Raw genomic sequence first — 17,118 nt, 5'->3', positions numbered from 1 at the left:
CGTAGATTATATATAGATATAGAGTATTGTCTGGGTAATTGTGTTTGGACACGTTGTTACTGGATATTAACTAATCCAGTGGAAGCATGTACAGATTGAACAAGAGGGGCCCCAGAATCGACCCCTGGGGAACCCCACAGGTCAATGCCATCCGGTCTGAGATATAGTTTCCCATCGCGACATAGCAAGTTTGGTCCTCAAGGTAGCATTGTTTGTTCTTTGTTTATTTTTCTCACATTTTCTGTCTATTTGCACAGTGTTTCTAAGAGCTGAATGTAACAAGTAAATGTCTCCATTGTGAGATCAGTAAAGGCTATCTTATCTTATCTTATCTTATCTTATCTTATCTTATCTTATCTTATCTTATCTTATCTTATATTTTCTTATCTTATCTTATCTTATCTTATCTTATCTTATCTTATCTTATCTTATCTTATCTTATCATTGGTTTTATAAAATGCAATAGCATTGGCTTCCTATTGCATTATTCATTCACTCCATACTTGGTGGTGGTAAGCTACTGTTGTAGCCACAGCTGCCCTGGGGTAGACTGATGGAACTGAGGCTACCAGTCTACCAATCGCTACATTCTCACAGGCTTCCTGGTGTTTCCCAAACGGACTCCCATCCAAGTACTAACCAGGCCCTTCCTGCTTAGCTTCAGATCTGACGGGATCAGGCAGAGCAAAGGCGGGATGGTCACAGAAAAATTAAGGTTCTAGCACATTTATTCAATATGTTTTGAGTCTGGGATCTTATGTGACACTCCAATATTTAAATTCAGTCAAATTTTGAATGGGTTCCCCATTAACACAGACACTGGGATAAGCACACTTTTTGCTTTTGTTACAGAAGTACAGCAGTTTTCTTTCTGTTTAGAGTTAGGCATGACTCCTCTCACCACGGTGCTGCTTTTTGCAGAGCTTCTCAGTGAGTTTAGAGGCTGCCTGTTCAGCATCTCTCCCCATGTATAAATGACTGTCATTTGTATCCGTTAGCTGCTTACCTCAGCTTGAGCTGTTAAATGATTTATAGGTTCCAAATAATCCAGGCCATTTTCATGTCAAATCCAAATGAAAGTCTGTGAAATGAAATGTATCTGACTAATATTTACAGCTGTGGTCAGTGGTGTCCTTGTTCGGTCAGTAAGTTTAGGAGGACGGCCGGGTCTTGGTAGGTTTGCAGTGATGCCAAACTCTTTCCATTCTTGGATGGTTTATTTAACTGTACTTTGACAGATGTTCAAAGCTTTGGAAATATTTTTATAACCTAACCCAGCTTTATACTTCTCAATAACTTCATCCCGGACCTGTCTGGTGTGTTCTTAGACTTCATGATGCTTCTGCTCCACAATAGTCTCTAACAGACCTCTGAGACCATCAGAGCAGCTGTATTTGAACTGACATTAGATTACACACAGGTAGACTCTATTTAGGCATTGGGTCAACATGTGATCATTCAGAAATCATCAGGCTTTTGCACATCACACTTTTCAGTTTTTTATCTATAAAAAAAATTCAAAATCATGTATAAATTTCATTCACTTCACGATTGTGTGTCACTTAGTGTGTCTTTCACATAAAATTTCAATTAAATATATTTATGTTTGTGGACCATAGCGTGGCAAAATGTCTAAAAGTTATGCAGCCCACTGCATGTAGTGAATGACGAGGGTGGGCGAGGGCGGTGAGGGGTGGAAGTTGAACAGGAGTTTATGGAGACTGTCTTGCTTGTAGATGGTTTGCAGGAGATAGCACACTCACACACAGAGTGAAGGGGAGGGGGAGAGCTCAGCAGAACCAGGGATGTGACACTGGTGTAGATGAGCTGTGTTCAAAGGAACACAATAAAACTTGTAGCTATAATTACATTATAAACCAACAAGTTAAAAAGTGTGTTAAGCTCAGTTTAAAAGCGTTAACTGTCTTCTCTGTGAATTATCTGAAGCAACAAATCACTTTTTTGTCTCCCTTTTACACATTTGACAAACAAATTAAACATTTTGTTTTTATGTAAATTAGAAGTTCTCCGATGATCTTTGCCCATTCATTTCAATGGACGAGAGCTTCTGTTTCACCCACAGAGGGCGCTAACCTTCTCAGTGAAGAAGACATTGCTCCCAAAGATATTTAATAAAACTCTAGCTCGGACATGACGCTTGTAGACGTGGCAAACTTGGCGGCCATGTTGTGCCGGCGAGGCTAACCTCCATGCCACCAATGCAAAACCAGGCACAACATTTTATTGCTCCAACATCAGAATGTGATACACTCATTCACTCCCAGGGTTCAGAGGCTAGCATTCACACTGTCCAATGTGCACTACATATTGGGCCTGTCGTGTTAAAAAGTATATGTATATTAGAGGTGGGCATAGATTAATTTTTTTAATCTAGATTAATCTAGATTCATTCTGAAATTAATCTAGATTAATCTAGATTAAAATGTCTCGCTTGAATTCTGCCGAAGCCATTCAGAATATGTGTGCTACCCAAATAATGACTAAAAGTAAGTCTTTGAGAACGAGTTTCTCAAGTCAGGCGGTGTGTTAGACCAGGGGCTCATCTCCTGTTTCCAAAATGCATCACAAACTGCTTGAGAACGTTCTACTATGATAATTGGTGATGAAAATAATTCATGTTCAAGAAGATGCACTTGTGTTTACTAACTGTTTATTCAGTTAAACATTAATGTTGAACTGTAGGCCGACATTAGAGGTCCTGATGAACTGTTTACAGTCAGTAGCTTTGTGTCAATCAATTTTCTGGTGACAAACTAAATCTCCTCTTCTGCAACTATGACCTGCTACAGAAAAAAGATCCGGGACTTTAATGGTGCTCTTATCGGTGCTTTAAAAGAAAAAAGAAAAACGTTTAATAGAGGCTACTGTATACAGGCAATGTAGCCTAGGCCAATATTTTTTATTAAACTTTTTTATTACACATTTACTCTGCACTTGGACCTAATGTATTCCCAATTTGTGCAAACACTTAATATATGGGAGGTAAAATACAAGTATAGACCAAAATGTAAAGTGAAATATTTTTCAAAATAATCTAGTAAGTAAAGGATTAAGTGTCATAGTTTGTTAATCAGGCTGTTGGTTAGATTTGGCTGGAGCTGACACGTGTGCGCATTCTCGCCACTGTGTGCGCGTTTGCGGAACATAGACTCCACTCGAATCGGGTATTTGTGACAGTGCGAGACTCTGTTCAGTATGAAGGCGTACGTTTCGCTTTTTACAGCGGGTCAGCGGCAGCAGCTCGGGGGGGTTTACGCAGCCGTGCACACCTGTCTCACCGCGCGCACGGCTGCAGAAGGAGGCGCGGAGCGGGGCAGGTCCGACACCGCGCTCTCGTGCGGGGCTTTTAAGTGCTTATTTTAGCGCGGGTGATGCGACCCCGTTAGCCCGACTGTACTCAGAGAATAAGTAAATAAACTCACTGTGGATCAATCGTAGAACTCGCTGCTCTTCACCTCTTTATCCGATTCTCACTCGTCTGGTCATAGCGTCCATTTGGCAAAACTTCATCCATAACAAAAGTAGCTCCAGCCTCCGCGTGGCAGTTGTTTTGGTTTCAGAGGAATCACGTAACAGCGAGGCTGCGCGTGAGATGCATTCATGGACCGTAAGAAGTGCGGGAAAGGCGAGTTTTTCACAAATGCGCGGAAAAAACAGACAAATAATTTGCAGTCTGATACACTTTGCTTGCGCGAGAGGCCTCAGGCCGGAATACTTTAAGCCCTGAATAAAATATCACGGTGAAAGTCATCATAGCTTGTAGAGTATAGACCCAGCTCCCAACCCAGCTTTGAGAATAGATTAACGGCGATATTTTTTTTATTGCGCGATAAGAGTCTCGCGTTAACGCAGCACGTTAACGCCGTTAATGGCCCACCACAAATGTATATATTTATATATATAAATGTTGTACTTGATAGAAACAGAAGTGAATGATGTGAAGTGTTTGACAGAGGAAAATCCATGAACCAATGGAGCTAAAGTCTGTGCCTCTTGTAAAACTGGAATAACTTTGTTTTCTTCTTATGACATAAGCTCAGTCACAATTATCAAAGAGTCATGAAATAACTGAAAACAGTATCAGTATTTGATCACACCGCACTGGGTTAGAAGGGCCAGACACAAGATGGCCGCCAGCATTGCCATTCGATCCAACCTGTTACTATGGCCATGTCCTATCTAGAGTTTTATTAAAGAACTTTGGCTTCTGCACAGACAGAAAGTGTTTTAATGTTATTCTAGATGAGGAAGGTTTTGTTCAGAGGCATGATCGACTTCCTGTCTGGTTTACTGAGCTTTGAATCCCAAGACGAGAGAGCGGAATTTGTGTTTTTACTCATCATTTTCAGTCATTTGTTCAGTGCCCTCTCCTAAATCCAACTGAGACAAATCTTTGCAACAAGTCAACAAAACAAATCTGGCCCTAGAATTTTTTTTTTTTCTTTACAATTTTGGATCATTTTCAATACACTTTTGTGCCTTATTTTTCCATGAAAGCAGTATCATTTTTCTAATCACCAATATACAGCAAACTGATATGTCCACCTGCAGTAGTAATGGGGTTTACGTTCAAAAGACTTTAGTAATGCAAGCCAGATAACTCCCAATACTAAGATCATCTAAGACACCATCGACAAAAGACACACTTTTGATTTCAATTATCTACAATGGAACTGATATGTATGCTCTGAAAAGCGTGTTTGTGAATCAAATCTTTTGCCACAACTAATAAAAAGAGCCTGACAAATCATTTTAGTGCATTGCTCCGTTGTCGGGCTGATTCTTATGTTTGTTCGAGGGAGTTCTGGGTCAAACTGACTGAAACGCTACTAAAACGAAATAACTAGATTAGCTGAAATGTCTAAATTTGAGCATTCGAATTTAAATTTGAATTGTTTTGACTAGTTTTTTTCACTTCCGAGATGTTTGTGACTCAGATTCATTTCTCTAAATTGTTCTTAACACACTGGTTCTAAGGTCATCTTTTTCATGTGAGACCTTAGAACCAGTCTGAAGTTTAGTATTCTCGATCTGATCGGGAAAAAAACGTCTAAATTAGAGAAAACTGCTTGAAGATAAATATTCTCAACTCAAGTCATTTCGACCCGTGCTTGATATTTACTTTTTGCAGTGAAAAATGATCCGGTTCAAACCGTTCAAAAGAGATGAGCCTTTGTCGTTTTCGCATTTTTGTTGCGGTTAGAGACTAAACCACATCACCAATATGATGGGACTGCATCAAATATACATTAATCTGTCGTTATTCGGGCTGAGTACAGAAACATTTTAACCTTAAAGGTCCTATATCATGCAAAATTGACTTTTTAGAGCTTTTAACCATGTTGTTTTGCTACTTCCTTTCCCTTTCCTTTTGACTTCAGAAAGACAAACACACCCTCTGAACAGATGTCATGTTTGCACAGAAAGCTGTGAAGAAGGAGCTCTTTCTAACCTACTCTGGACACGCCTGTTCTTTTTTCTTACCTAACGATAATGTGCCGAAAATGCACGTTTGGGTATGGGAGACAGGACTTTATTCAACCTTCCTAAAGAAGAGGCCGCTCGCCAGAAGTTCAAATTTCTTTCCGGGATTTATCACCAAAATAGTGTTTTTCTGTGACTGTCTCTGATGGATGTTTGGTGAACCTTTGCCAGAATCAAAGTGGATTAACTTTTATAACCAGCGATGATGGAGCGGCCAGAGCGGTGATGAGAACACGTGCTAACTTGTGTGTTAGCGTGTGAGTTAGCGTGTGTGTTAGCGTGTGTGTTAGCGTGTGTGTTAGCCATTTATGAAGCTGTGTTAAAGATGTCAACTCCTTATAACGGCACTGTGAAGTAACTTCACTTATTGCTGTGGTATTTATGTACTGCAAAAGTTGCAGCGGCTGTATCAACTCGGAGAGAGGGGGCAGAGTTTACTGAATTGAAGCGTCTTGTCTTCCGGGTTTGAAAAATACCTCCAGAAAATAAGATAAAATAAGATAAACCTTTATTGATCTCACAAAGGAGAAATTCACTTGTTACAGTCGCCGTTACTTCACAGTCTTCTTGTACAGTCTGACAGCAGTGGGGATGAAGGCTTTGCGGTAGCGCTCCGTCCTGCACTGAGGGTGTCTCAGTCTTCCACTGAGAGAGCTGCTCAGCTCTTCTACAGTCCCGTGCAGTGGGTGGGAGGTGTTGTCCATGATGGAGGTGAGCTTGGCTAACACCCTCCTGTCCCTCACCTCCTCCACAGAGTCCAGGGGGCAGCCCAGGACGGAGCTGGCCCTCCTGACCAGCTTGTTCAGTCTGATCTTGTCCCGCTCTGTGCTGCTCGGGGCCCAGCACACGGCAGCGTAGTGGAGAGCAGAGGCGACCACAGAGTCATAAAAAGTCCTGAGCAGAGGCCTGCTCACTCCGAACGACCTCAGTCTCCTCAGAAGGTGGAGGCGACTTTGGCCCTTCTTGTACAGGGAGTTGGTGTTGTGGGACCAGTCCAGTTTATTGTTGAGGTGAACACCCAGGTACTTAGGTAAATAGTTATATTTCTCACAAAAATGAGTAGTCCATAGTGGTAGAGGTACAATACATCATATAAATGCCGATACTTTACTTTGGAATGGCTAAAATAGCATGATACAGATCCTTTAACAATACTTGGTTTACGGTACAAAAATATTTGTCGCCTCAAACCAGAAAACAGAACATTATGGAAGATCTGCACATTTACAATATCGCGTTCATCTCCAATGAGATACATTGGGAAAATTGAGGCAAATCATGGAAAAAATTGGGAACAAATGGGAGTAGTTAAGGAAAATATTAGCAATAGAAAATGGGCAGAAAAAAATGTGGAAATGACCAAAAAAAAAAGTGCAAAAATGATTTATTTGAGCTGAAACGACCAAGTCACTTCCTATAATGCTGTCCTTGGACCAACAGCACCAAAACCTGGACTGAATTTAAGATCCTTTCAATACTATAATTTTTTTCATACTGATATAGTTCGACGGCACCCAGCCCTCGTTGCTACCATTATTATTTCTGATGTAGAGTCTATGCCTTTTCACCGCATCAGACTGAAAATATACGATTCTTAAGCCCAACGTGCCATTCCGTGCCCCTCCAGTAGATGACGCCCTACACGACTGTCGACTCAAACGGCTTCTTCCTCTGAAACCCGTGAATGAAGCGATGTGGGCCGCGCCGTATTACATGAATGACCTCTTTTTGTCTCCATGAATGAGTGAACGAGCGAACAGACCAACCCCAGATCCTTGTTTTTTTTTGGTTTTATTTGTATCATTAAACTCGTCTTTTTCTTCCTCACAGGTATACCCAGCAGACCCCTTTCCCTTCCATCCATCCATCCATCCATCCAGCCACGTCCACCCCCCTCTCCCCTCCCTCGGTCGGGCTGCTGGGCTTGGATCCTGCCTCCCTGCCTGGATGACCGGCTCGTTTTTCTTTTTTCCTTTGCTATTTTTATCCCCGTGGTGCTGTTTCTGTTTCTCCGGCAGCAGGCAGCAGAGGTGCGGGCGTCTCTCATCACACCCACCGCTCCGTGCGCCCAGCCAAAAATAGCCGTGAGTCGTGATCGGCTCGTCCTTGAAAGGTGGGGGGGGGGGAGAGAGGAGAGAGAGAGAGAGAGAGAGAGAGGAGAGAGAGGTAGGGAGGAGCTGCGGAGCGGAGGCAGCTGCACTTTCACGACCGCAGGCTGAAGCTATAGGGCTGGGCACTGGAAACGTGATCGGGTCTCTATGACGATCTGCTTTGGTGGTCACATGTTCATATCGGGATTCAGAAATCAAGATCTAAGCCAGGACCAAACTAAAACTGCAACAGAACGAAACGAGGATTACCCAGGACTAAACCGGGTCTAAACCCAAGGACTGAATCAGAACTAAACCAACAAAAAACTGGGTCTAAGCCTGGACAATATCACAGATAGATCTAGGGAGGCATGTCAAAACTATGTGCGTGAACGAGAAGCCGAAATGTTTAGGGGCAGACCGGGCCACACTAGGGGGCGCTGTGACTTGGTGTTTTTATTGGACATCAGGTTTAACGTCCCGGTTCTGCTGCTGTAATGTGTTTTCAAAGGCTGTTGGTGCCTCGCCTTGCCTCGCATTTGAAGAACTTGCATCCTTCCGTCCAAAGCGTCCTGCCTTGGTCCGAAAAGAGCTGCTAGCAGAACACACTTCAGAGGGAATGGAAGTGACGTCACTAAATTAAAAAAAAGGAAGGTTTCATCTAGCTGAGGAGGGAGTCACAAGCAAGATCCCAGTCGTTCCTCATGGACATTTATGCACCTGCAGCTCTGGACAAAGCACACATCCCTCCATCCATCCATTTTCTTCCACCTGTCCATTGAAGGTCCCAAATGAGACTGCACCAGCCCCTCAAGGCTCCTCCTGCAGGTGGTGGGTCCACAGAAGGACGGCCTCATGGTTCTAACCGGGCCTGTTGGTCTCTCATAAGGGGCTTCTGAACCGCTCTTTGTCGGACCCGTCACCTAGGACCTGTTTGCCATGGGAGACCTTACCAGGGGCACCAAGCCCCCGACAACAGAGGATCATTCGGGCGCTCTTAAACCCCTCATTCACTGCACTTTCCCCAGTTGTGCTGCGGCCCTCCGCCGCCCCTCCTCCACCTGGTCTCATCTCGTCGTCCACGGGCCGCCTCAGACCTCATCCTCTACCACCACCAGTGTTCGGACTCCAGGGGGAAGACTCTCCTACAGTCCTTCAATTTGACGCTTTTGCTGTAGATTCATGACATAAATATGAGGAAAAAAACATATTGCACATTTGATGTTTTCATATAAAAATAAGGCCCAAAATGTCCCATCTTTTCAGTGACAAAATCTGAATAATGGATTGAGCCAGATTAGAATTTATGGTTTCATTTTGTTGACATATTAGTTACAAAGGCTTTTTCAGAGGGGATTTTGGATCTTGTTTATTTAAAGATGAGCATTTTTTTTAGGGATGCACCGATACCGATACCAGTATCGGGTATCGGGCCGATACCACAGGCTTGTACTCATACTCGTACTCATTCATGAGGTCCCGATACCAGAAACCGATACCATTTGACGTGCGGCCAGCGCACCTACGAGGCGCACCTCTCAGCTGAGGAGAGAAAATGGCAACAAACTGGAGAATTCTGTAGTGGAAATACAATAATCCACATAGAGCTGACTTTATTACAGACTGCGCTCTCTAAATCAGAGTTTGTGCTGGATTTAACCAGAGCTAAATGTTGTTCGTGCTGCAGTGTCTGCAGTGTTTACAAGATACAGGCTAACGTTGCTAGCTCGCGGCTAGCGCAGTTTTGGCCATTCTGACGCCGTTTTAAGCCCAGGGGTTTATTCATCTGAAAAACTAACCCAGCGACTAAAAAGTCCTCAGAAAATCCAAATAAAAGAGATACAGCATGTTTATATTGAGCGAAAATGAGCTGCAGCAGAACAATGAAAACGCTGTAGCTACTCGCTAAGTTGCTACAAAACACACGAGAAAATCTACACGGAGCTGAAGTAAAGACGAAAAGAGACCATTTAAGTAACATCTCAATACTATTGTTAAATAAAAATACATAAATGAATAAAGCTCAGGCATTGGGGAGATTTTGGACATGGGCTTTTCTGTCTATGATGGACAGTGCAATAAAAATTAAACATTAAAAATTATATTGAATGAAAATAAAAAAATAAATAAATGGCATCAGCACCATTCTAATATAACTGCTCTTAAATGTGTTGCCTACTTTACTTAAGGAAATGTAGATGAGTAAATTTACTAATTACAAACCAATCTGCTGTAAAAAAAAAAAAAAAAAGTAAGAATGTTGAAGAAAATGCCTTGTACTCGTATCGGTATTCGGTATCGGCGAGTACTTAAATCCAAGTACTCGTACTCGTATCGGTTTTAGAAAAAGTGGTATCGGTGCATCCCTAATTTTTTTGTGTGGAAAAAGCTGTAAAACTTAAAATTTTGTCCCTTTTTTTTACATTCAAAACTCAATAAATCAGGCTTGGAGATAGACATTAAAAAATCCCTCTGAAAAATATTGTTCAGTCCAAGCAGGGTTGCCAGATGTATTATAACTATCGTATTTGCATGACAATTTTGACCCCTGTACGATGTACGATGTATGATGTACATTGGCGACGGTGGCACAGAGAGTACAGCGGGTCGTCTTGTGATTGGAGGATCGCCGGTTCGAATCCCGCAGGTGCACACTGTCGTTGTGTCCTTGGGCAAGACACTTCGACCACCTTGCCTCCAGTGTCTGCGCACACTAGTGTATGAATGAGTGTGTGAATGGGTGAGCAGGTAGAAAGGCGCAATAGAAATGTGACCATTTACGGTCAATAATGTAGGATCATTTTAGAGCGCCAGATAAAGTCTGGTTAAATGTCCCCTCTCAGCAGCACTTTGCTTTCACTCTGATCTGGAGTCAGACTGAGCCTCCGTGTTCACATAGGTATAATGTCTGCTGTCAGAAGGAGAGACTGTCCCTGGATCAGTTTTACAGTTCCACTATTTAGGGCTGGGCGATATTTCGGTTGATTATCGATATACGATTTATATCCCAAAATTTTTTCCATGAAGTGAGAGCTCCATCCATCCATTTTCTACCACCTGTCCGTTGCCGGGTCGTGGAGGCAGCCGTCTGAGCTGCCCAAATCACATTGCACCAACCTTATGGTTCCTCCTGCAGGTGGTTGGTCCACAGGAGGACGGCCTCAGGATTAACCGGGCCTGTTGGTCTCTCATAAGGGGCTTCTAAAGTGAGAGCTGTGAAATGAAATGTTAAGTCAAAGCAATATACGAGTAGTTTTACTGAAAACGCACTATAAAATGTAAACATAAACACTGTTTAACAAAGCTCCATAAGGTGCACATTTAATAAAAATACTATTTTGGATCGCGAATACAAGCGGCCGAAATGAGTTTTGGCCGGTGGTTGGGCGCACCCTTCGAGATCGGGTGAGGAGCACAGTTACCCGGGAGGAGCTCGGAGTAGAGTCGCTGCTCCTTCACGTCGAAAGGAGCCAGCTGAGGTGGCTAGGGCATCTGTTCCGGATGCCTCCTGGTCGCCTCCCGCGGGAGGTGTTCCAGGCATGTCCTAGTGGGACAAGGCCTCGTGGAAGGCCCAGGACACGGTGGTGGGACTATGTCTCCGAGCTGGCCTGGTGTCGCCTCGGGGTCCCCCCAGAACAGCTGGAGGAGGTGTGTGTGGACCGGGAAGTTTGGGCATCTCTGCTGAGACTGCTGCCCCCGCGACCCGGCCCCGGATAAAGCGGAAGAAAATGGATGGAAAAAATGGATGGACTATTTTGGATATAATAGCCTATAAAATCAAATAATCAATCTTTTTCTGAGGGCAGTATTTATATATAAAGAAATAACAAAACAAAGTGCTCAGTTTAAGATAAACCTTTTTAAAAATCAGCTTGAGATTACCTGTTTCTTTTTGTTAATTTAACAGCTTATCTGAATCTGAAATATCCCGATATACTCGATATGGTCTAATTCCATATCTCATTTAAAAATATATCGACATATCTTAAATATCGATATATCGCCCAACACTACCACTTTTGCATATCCTCCTGCCTTGGCTCAGGCTGCTGTGTAGCCGTGGCATTTGATTGGTTAGCAAGACGTAGCCCTGTCTCACCTCTCGCGATGTCGTCATTTCATTGATATGAGCCTTATGATAAGATGCCACAGCGCTAGTGCCATATTTACAGTGTCCGATAGTGCGGAACTACGATCGTTTTGGAAGCTTGGTATGATATAATGGTTTTGAGAATCTGGCAACCCTGAGTCCAAGGCTGTAGGAGCTCCTGACGTGGAGATATCATCACAGCAATGAGAGTAAATGGCCTTGAAATATCCCAAATAAATCTATTCCGAAACATTGAATCAGTGCAATAATTGAACATTGTCCTGGTGGTGATTGGGTGTATGTTCTGTTTCCAGGTGAAGCTCATATGCTCAGAGACCAATTTGGCCCAAAACCTGAAAACTGGAAAAAAAAATCACTTTTGCCTGCAGTATCTCCCCTGAAGATGGAGTTTCTTTAAAAAAAAATAGTGTTTGAGTAATGCTTTTCTGATGTTGTAAGAGCGTATAGCTTAGATATGGACATACAACGGTCAAGGACATTGTGCATGAATGTTGTCTTAGACCAGTGATTCCACAGCACGGGGTCCACATTTCAGATCTAAGAAGAAGCTGAAACAGTATTTTAAAATTACGTTCAAAGAAAATGTATTTTCAGTGATAATTTACAGTTGAGTGTCTTTGCTTTATTTTGAACACAAAACGAAACACCAATAAATCCGAGTTTTAGCAGATCACTCTCTAAGTAACTGCATCTTAGAGTTTAGGGGCTACTCTGAGCAGAAATGAAAGACTCAGGTCGGGAACCAGAGCCTTCGACCATTACAGGGTGATGAACTTTTCAAAACATGTCGACTCACATGGGACTAGAATCACCTCGGGATTTAATCAACCAGTTTGCTCTGGAAACATTCTCAATCATCTGTTAAAGGTAAGGTTCATTTTCTCACTCTTGATTCATATTACGACAGACTTTTCTCTATAACGAATTCTGTTTCTGATTTATTTCACTTTCAACCTTAAAAGCAAGGGGGGGGAGACTCTATGCACACCTCACAGAGACTGAGAACCGGCGAAGGGGGTCCTGACTCTGCGGGTCGTGCCTGCGCTGCGCTCCGGCCCGCAGCTCCGTGACCCTGCGGGAGCGAGAGGATGAGGAAGAGGAGGACGGGAGGGGAAGGGGAGGGGACGGCGGGAGGGAGGGAGGGGAAGGGGAGGCTGTTACATGGGACTGTAATATTGCCTCGAATCAGGGGGAGGAAGAGGGGAGGAAGGTGGTGGGGGGGGGGGGGGGTTGAGAGGAGGAGAGCGGATTGATACAAATAGTCACTCCCGCCAAAGCAGCACCGAGCCCCGCGCGCACACGCACACACCATGGGCTGAATTAATGTGTTGCTATTTTTGGGAGCCCCGTGTTTCCAGGGGAGACCTAATGACGCAATGACGTCAATGCGGGTCAATCGCCGACTGGAGGAATTGAGTAGCGCCGTGTAACGCTCCTGAACGGGGGGGCGACGCTTCTTCCTCCCGTGGCACCGGAGGAAAGAGGCGAAAGCAAAAGGGGGTGAAACGCTTCTTTACAAAAAAAAAAGAAAAAAAAAAAAAGCAACGGGAAAAGCACGTAGGAAAACGCAACTTGGTGCGTTTTTTTTGCGCGTGTGTGTTTGTTTTGTTTGGATTTCCGCCGTTGACGCGCGGTGCGGCTCCGGTTTGGGTTTTGGCATCTCCTTGGCGTCGTCCTCGTCACGTCGAAAGCAGGAGTTGAGGTGTGTATGAAACGCTTTCCTTTCCTTCCTTGCACCTTTTTTTCCTCTCTCTTGTCTGTTTGCTTTCCATTTTTTTTATTTAAAAGACGAGGACGCGCTGGCTTTGGAGAAAACCTTCGCGTTTCGTGTGCGTTTTCCTCCGTGACATTCCGCGCCTTCCCCGCACACGGGCTGCCCCTTCGTCGCGATCGCCGATCCCGGTCACGTTATGTTTATTCCCCCATCACCACCATCACCACCACCACCACCTCCACCACCCACTAACACTCGCCTCCTTCTCTCCCTCTGCCCCGTCATTTTCTCGATTATTTTCTCCATATATTGTGATTTTCTGTGTGTCCTGGTTGTTGTTGTTTTTTCCCTCCCCTTTCGAGGAGTGTGTGTGCGGAGCGTGTTTGGAGCCTCCGCCGTATACGCGCCGTTCCGCGGAAAGAAGGCGTAGAGATGTTAGCGACTCCCGTTCTAGACCTTTTTTTTTTTTTTTTTTTTTTTGCAGAGGCTTCGCGTTCTTTTTTTAATTTTATACATTTTATTTTATTTTATGTATTTTTTTTTTTTTCTTTTCATTTTTGCGGAAACGTTCTCTGAGGGCAATGACTTGTGGTGTTGGAGATGCAAAGGAGGAAAAAAAAAAAAAAAAAAGGAAAAGGGGGGGGGGAGAGAAGGGGAAAGGGAAGCTGCTGGAGGAGCTGTGCACCGTGACGCATGGGGTGGAGGGAGGGGGGGGGGGTGCACACCGATAATGGCACGATATTATGGAGCGTTTGTGCACACACGGGGGGAAACTTTACAATCGCCTGTGTGTGTGTGTGTGTGTGTGTTGTTTTTTTTTTGTGGGAGGGGGAAGGGAGGGGGGGTCTCTCTTTGGGGGGGGGGGGGTGGATTTGCGGACACTTCGTGGGACTGCGTCTATATACCACCTGTTTGCTTTGGAATCGAGCGAAAGAAAGTAAACACGTAACCCCCCCCCAACAAAAAAAAAAGAAAGAACAGGAAAAAAAAAAAGACGACAGTGACAGCAAGATGCAGCAGCAAGAGGAGGCGCTTTTTCTTTCTTTCTTTCTTTCTTTTTTTTTTTTTGCTTTTTCGTGCAGACAGGCGGACGGACGGACGAGGCAAAGGAGGAGAAGAAGAAGAAAAAGAAGAAGAAGAAAAAAGAGGGGGGCACGCACACACGCACGCGGGTTGTCGTGAGTGAGGGAGGGAGGGAGAGGAGAGGAGGGGGAGGTGGAGGAGAGGAGAGGGGGGTTAGGGCGTTTACCGTCAGTCTGCTGCGAGTTTCGGCGGGGAGTGGAAGGCGTTTCAGCACCACGGACAGCTCCCCCCACCCCTTCCCCTCCATGCGTGCATGCCATACGCACGCACGCACGCACGCACACACACACACACACACACACAATGCACGCTACACGTGCGCGCGCACCTGGTGGAGAGAATCCGGAGAGAATCGGTGTTTGCACACACACAAAAAAGAAAAGAAAAGAAAAGAGTCAAATATCGGGATATCGACGATCGGGGCGAGTTTAAGGCGAGACGGGGGAAAGCAAAGTTTGGATTTGGGAAACCTTTTGTGGTGAAACGAGAAAAGGAAATTCAAAGTGGACGGAATTAGAAATACTGTCGTGAGAAATAAGAAAGTACGAGTCGTCTCATTTTGACGGCGTTCATGTTTTCGTAGAATTGACCGAAAGAAACGTGTGTGTGTGTGTGTGTTTTTTTCCCGCGCCGTTGCATTCGGAAGGACAGCGTTTGGGAAATCACAGGGTTTTTTTCAAATCATAGGTGTATTTTGTTGAGTTTCTGCTCAACTCGAGATTCCAAAAAAGAAAAAAAAATCACTGTCCCTCATTTAAACTCTGTGAAGGAAAGTTTGGACATTTCTCCTCCGTTTCCGGGTGAGCTCTGTGCGAGAGCTGGACGGCCCTGACCCCCTGAGTTAGTCCAAACAAAAAGCTTCGCCCGCAGTGTCCCCCCCTTAAACACCGCTGTCAGACCGTCACCAGCTATTTATAGAACGCTCTTCTCTTTGTGGATCCGTTTTTTTTTTTCTCCCTCCCTTCTATATTTAGACATTATTTTTGCCTGTTTGCGACAACTCCGCTTCAGCCGCTCCTTAGATTTCCGTTCTCATCTGCAATTTCAGGAACATTTTGGACTTTTTGAATTACGACGATGTGCCGGTTTAACCTTTTTTCTATTTGGGATGTTTTGCAGTTTTCCCGTCGCACCTTTCTGTCCTCCTCGCTTTTTCCCTCTTCCACAACATGCACAACAATACCATCGAGAACATCTCACTTTTCTGTGATTCCTCTGAACATGAACATCATCTCCATACAATGATTTCTTTTCCCCGCTCATACTTTCCGAATATTCACATTTTATACATTTTCATTTTTGTTTCATTTCTAGCTTTACACGCTTAGGGATGAGAGAGATCGATCATCCACAGAACCTACCGGGCCCATCATTTCCAATCGGTTTCAACTTCAAATTGCGAAATCCACATTTTGCCAAATTCGAGAAATTCCCGAATTCATCCAAAAGCTTCACCAAACCCGTCAAAGCCTCCGATCGTATTCATGGGTGTGAACGCAGGGATTTTTTTTTGGGGGGGGGGGGATTTGAGGTCAGCTTGGATTGGCGTCATGAGGCCAGTGTGACAAAGGGAAACAGGCGGGTGACGTCACCGATCGCAACGAAAACAACATTCGGCGGTTGTTATTTGCATTTTTCATCAATCTACCGTGTTTTTTTTTAAATCAGCGCGCGTGGTTAGTTTGGCCGTTTAGGGGACGCGGAGCTTAAAGTGTGAGAGCGTTTTCCCTCGTCGGCCTCGTTTCAGAGACGATTCTGGAACAAGCGTCCGTTTTTTTCCTGCAGTTTGTGGAAAGAAGAAATCTTTTCCAAAAAACTCTCCGCGTTCGATCTTCAGAAGCAGCGGCAAGAAAAGAAAGGATCACCATGACGTCACGGGCCAGGGATGACTTTGCGGCTTTTCGAGAGCTTTTCTGCGTCTGTTTACAGATTTATCATGGACGACAAAAACTACAACCTCGATCCAAACCCCGGCGACCGACCGCACCGGCCATGGCGATGAAACAAGCATACGTTTTTTTTCTCCACACAGTTTGGCCGTTTTTAAAGCCACGCTGCGGAACATCCCGGACTAGGCAGCGCTGCGTCACGTCCCCCGAAAAACTCTTAAAACGGGACAATTTGTGGATCATTTTGACGCCGTTTTCGTCCGGTTTCGCAAAAAATCCATGAAATGAGAATAAAGTCGAGGTTATAGCGACCGAAACGACTCTGGAATTTACGCTGCAGGTGAACAGGTGAACAAAGCTACATGGGCAGACATCAGTTTTATTTTTGCTTGCACATACGAATGAGGAAAAGAAACATAGTTCAAGTCCTTTTTCATTATATAATATATATAATATACTATTTTGAAGTTTCGATGTTTGGTTTGGATGTTCAGAGCAGTGTTAATTTTGACAACATAGTTTATTTTAGTTTTAGTCTTAGTCTTTTGACTAAAATGTAATTTAATTTGAGTCAAAAAAAACTTTTCAATTTTAGTCTAGTTTTAGTCGATTAAAATTGCATGTCAATTTAGTCGACTAAATTTAAGACTAATTTAGTCGACTTTGCATTGATAATATTCATTGTAATCATATTTAATCCAGGTCCTCGACTTCATGGAGCTGATC

The sequence above is a fragment of the Gobius niger genome, assembly GCF_951799975.1.
Source record: "Gobius niger genome assembly, chromosome: 12".
Classification (NCBI taxonomy): Eukaryota; Metazoa; Chordata; class Actinopteri; order Gobiiformes; family Gobiidae; genus Gobius; species Gobius niger.
This window is presented reverse-complemented; position numbering follows the sequence as displayed.